Source organism: Penaeus monodon, chromosome 42 (genome assembly GCF_015228065.2).
Source record: "Penaeus monodon isolate SGIC_2016 chromosome 42, NSTDA_Pmon_1, whole genome shotgun sequence".
In the NCBI taxonomy this organism is placed as follows: Eukaryota; Metazoa; Arthropoda; class Malacostraca; order Decapoda; family Penaeidae; genus Penaeus; species Penaeus monodon.
In genome coordinates, this window is record NC_051427.1 from 29,819,701 (window position 1) to 29,824,700 (window position 5,000).

Consider the following 5,000-nt stretch of genomic DNA (forward strand, 5'->3'; position numbering starts at 1 on the left):
TCTTCAGAATTGTATAAAAGCGTGTATAAAAATGTCTAACTATATGTCTAAATATTTATATAACTGTCTAAATATCCATCGATCTACCTGAACACATACAGAATTTCGTAAATATATATATATATATATATATATATATATATATATATATATATATATATATATATATATATATCGTAATTATATATATATATATATATATATATATATATATATATATATATGTGTGTGTGTGTGTGTGTTTGTGTGTGTTGTGTGTGTGTGTGTGTGTGTGTGTGTGTGTGTGTGTGTGTGTGTGTGTGTGTGTTGTGTTTGTGTGTGTGTGTGTGTGTGTGTGTGTGTGTGTGTATTCATATATATATATATATATATATATATATATATATATATATATATATATATATAATATTATATATATATATATATATATATATATATATATATATATATATATATATATATATATATATATATATATATATATATATATATATACACATACATACATATACATACATGTGTGTGTGTGTGTGTGTGTGTGTGTGTGTGTGTGTGTGTGTGTGTGTGTGTGTGTGTGTGTGTGTGTGTGTGTGTGTGTGTGTGTGTGTGTGTGTAATCACGTATATCCACATATTTCTATCTTCATATTAATCTATCTTTATAACCGCCTGGTAATACAACACACTAAAGTTACATTATGCAAGTATTCATATTTTTTCAACAGGTGTGAACAATGAAAACGTATAACTACCCATCAATACTGCAAGATGCGAGTGAAAGGTAGAGAGCAGCACTGCAAACTGACAACGACTTGCGAGATGGGGAGTGACAAGAGTACCCGGAGAAGCGTAAGTTCGAATATAATAGAGTCAAGATTGTCGAAATTGGGAAAATCCGTATCTCCGTGTCTAGACATTCAGGCCGACTGTATGTGGGTAGGTATATGAATATATCGGTATGTGCCAGTCCCTCTTTCTTTCTTTCTTTCTCCTTTTCTCTCTCTCTCTCTCTCTCTCTCTCTCTCTCTCATTTCTGTTCTGTTTTGTTCTTTCTGTCTTCGTCTGTTTGTCCTTGTATCTCTCTCTCTCCCCTCTTCTACTCTCTTTCTACCCCTTCTCTCTATTTTTCTCTCTTTTCTTATTCTCTCTCTCTCTCTCTCTCTCTCTCTCTCTCTCTCTCTCTCTCTCTCTCTCTCTCTCTCTCTCTCTCTCTCTCTCTCTCTCTCTCTGTCTCTGTCTCTGTCTCTGTCTGTCTCTCTCTCTCTCTCTCTGTCTCTGTCTGTCTGTCTGTCTGTCTGTCTGTCTGTCTGTCTGTCTGTCTGTCTGTCTGTCTGTCTGTCTCTCTCTCTCTCTCTCTTCTTGCCACTCTGTCACACGTACAGATAAGTAAAAGAAAATGCAAGCACCGCGAGACAAAACGTAATGAATAAAGCATTTCTTTGACAACGTAATCTTTAAAAAAAAAATCCTCAACGCACCGACAATGAATGCGACGTAGAATGTAGAATGAATGGTGTTTCTACTTTCCTTTGCGACTTGAGACTACTCAAGTAAATTAATGTGTGCGTATGATGTCACTTGGAACAACACGCGTATACCCTAATGCGGAGACGGAGGGGGAGATAGGGAAGGGGGGAGATAGGGAGGGAAGGAGGGGAGATAGGGAGGGGGGAGGGAGGGAGGGATGGGGGAGGGAGAGGGGAGGGAGGGGGGATGGAGGGAGGGAGGGGCAGAGCAAGGGTAAGATGGAGGGAAGGGAGAGAGGAAGGGTAGGAGGGAAGGAGGGGAAGGGAGGGGACGGAGGAGAGAACGGAGAGAGGGAGGAAGGAAAGGAGAGAAAGCGAGAGAGAGATGCAAACATAGATACAGATAGATAAACACAATGAGAAAAATGGAGTGACGAAAAGGTGAGCATGAGAGAGAGAGAGAGAGAGAGAGAGAGAGAGAGAGAGAGAGAGAGAGAGAGAGAGAGAGAGAGAGAGAGAGAGAGAGGGAGGGAGAGAAAGGGAGAGAAAGAGAGAAAGGAGAGAGAGGGAGAGAAAGAGAGAGAAAGGGAGAGAAAGAGAGAAAGTGAGAGAGAGAAAAAGAGAAAGAGTGAGAGAGAGAATGAAACACAGAGAGAAAAACGAAAAAATAAATCGAAGAAAGAGGGGGAAAGCCAGACGAAAGGAAGAGGCAACAATTCAGAATCTCACGAGGACTGAATATTCCCACATGTTCTACACACAAATAGAGGCCCGGGATTTTCACAAAATCCTGTTACCATAGCAACTGGCGAAAGTGTATAGTTGAGGGAGCAAGGAAGACTCACAGGTGACGCAACTACAAGAGGATATGCCGCGAGGAGACAAAAACACCAGCCGATGGAAAGAGGTGAGAAGGGATATGAAATGAAGAGTATGGAAGTTGAAACGAAGGGAATGGAAAGAGAAAGGAACAGTCCGTGAAAGGGAATTAATATTTGCATATATATGTATTTGTGTGAATAAACATATATACATACATACTTCTATGTGTGTGTATGTGTGTGTGTGTGTGTTTGTGTGTGTGTGTGTGTGTGTGTGTGTGTGTGTGTGTGTGTGTGTGTGTGTGTGTGTGTGTTGGGTGCTGAAGTAGATAGACAAGAAAAAGATCAATAGTTTTGAAATGTGGTGTTACAGACGAGTACTGCGTATTAGCTGGACAGAGAAGAAGACGAATGATGAAGTGCTGAGAAAAAATAAATTGTAAAGACCGGCTGTTGGACATCTTCAACAGGAGGAAATTAAAGTTTATTGGTCATGTGATGAGAAGTAAAAGTATTGAGAAAAACTTGCTGACAGGGATGGTGATAGGAAACAGAGGAAGAGGCAAACCGAAGACAAGACTGAGCGACAATATCAAAGATATTTGCGGGCTGTCGATGGTACAAGTAGAAAGAAAAGCGTAAGATCGAGTTTAGTGGCGAAGGATGGTGGAGAGGTCCACGGCTGCTCAAACATGAGCATACCGTTATTGATGATGATGTATATATATATATATATATATATATATATATATATATATATATATATATATATATATATATATATATATTCATCAGCCATTGAGGGTCCGTTGTTGGACGTAGGCCTTCCCCACACACACACACACAAACACACACACGCACATGTATATGCACACTCGATATAAGAAGCACATATCACTCTCCAGCTGACAACTACTTGAGCAAGGACAAATAAAAACGCCAAGTAACGAGGTGTGTGTAGACATATAAGGAAATCCCGAGAAACCACGAGACTCCAGAGAAATTGCGGCAAACACAAACAAACACTTTTTTTGTTGTTTCCATTTTTTCAAGAATGGAGGGGGAGAAGGGGGAGGGGTTGTGAGCCGGCTCTTTTATCAACCAAAGTTCACGAAAATAAAGATTTTCCTCCATTTTCCCCTCCCTGAAGACCTCCAGTTTCTTTCTTTCATTCTATTTTCTTCTTTTTTTTCGTTTCTCTTCTTTTTTTCTCGTTTTACCCGACATCAAAGACTCGATACACATGTGGCAACTCTAGCGTTAAGAAATATGCTAAGACTCAACTCCAGCTTAAAACTCTGGGATTTCCCTTCTATGGTGGGGGGGGGAAGGGGGGGGGGTAAAAGAGTTGGGATGATATTTGAATGCTTGCTCGCTTGCACCTCCATGTGTAAAAAATAAAAAATAAATTGTTGCAGTGTAAGATCATACATTAGTTTTCCCGACGGGCGTACGAAATCACTCACACATTTCAAACACATGCACACACGCGCGAGTGCTTGCCTGCATCTTTAAAACCATCTTTCTCCCTCTCCTTCTGTCTTCTCCTTTCCTTCAGTTTCCGTCTTTCTTTCGTTCCTTCCTTCTATTTAACTTCTGACTGGCTTGAACGGTTATCTTACTTTTATCGACGCAGCGCTTCACTGCATTTCAGTCATTCACCGTCACATTTGGCTGAATGAAATGGATAATAAATTTCTTTATAAAAGTGGCTATGTCACTTTTATGCAGTCGTTTGTTTGTGTGTGCGTGTGCGAGGTGTGTGTGTGTGTGTGTGTGTGTGTGTGTGTGTGTGTGTGTGTGTGTGTGTGTGTGTGTGTGTGTGTGTGTGTGTGTGTGTGGTGTGTGTGGTGTGTGTGTGTGTGCGTGTGTGTGTTGTGTGTGTGTGTGGTGTGTGGTGGTGTGTGTGTGTGTGTGTGTGTGTGTGTGTGTGTGTGTGTGTGCGTGTGTGTGTGTGTGTGTGTGTGTGTGAGGGAATGAAAGCATGCGATACTTAACATGTATATCATGTGCATAAATGAACACACACGCGTATATTTGTTCTTTATATATTTGTTTTAGTCGGGTATCGAAGGTCAACTTATCTCTAAAGCATATAATTACTTTGTATACGTGAGATGTAATGTTTATGTGCATATGCTTGATTAAAATAGATGTTTACAAACAGCATACTGAAGTTACGCGTATGCAGAAGAGAGAGAGGGTTCTGCAAAAGAGTACGGGAAAAGCCTCACACATTAGGGGTAGATCCAGGCTATCACCGAGCACCATTAAAGTGGCACTGTACACCACACTCGACTGAGGGAACGTATAGTCAGAAACATACACAGAAGAGCACAGATATCTGAATAAACATACAAGACACGCAACAACACAACCAAACACACACACTTATGTATAAAAAGACATCAACTTTTATCCATCCTTTTGCATCAACTACAAGAAAACACAAAACATCCTGAACACTGAATCATGCCCCCCTTTGGGTAACAAGCACAAACACAAACCAAAGGAGATCAGGCCGGCAAATCGACGCCCCTCACGCAGTTCATCCCTAAATCTGATTCACATCCGAAAATCTGATTGTATGACCTGTTGTAGATCAGATTAGCGAACGAACGCCCCGGTTGGCCGAACGGAAGGCTGACTGGCCTCTCGAGGCTCCTTGAGGCGAGTCTCCCCTCTATCGCGGCATCGGACGGAACATTATTACA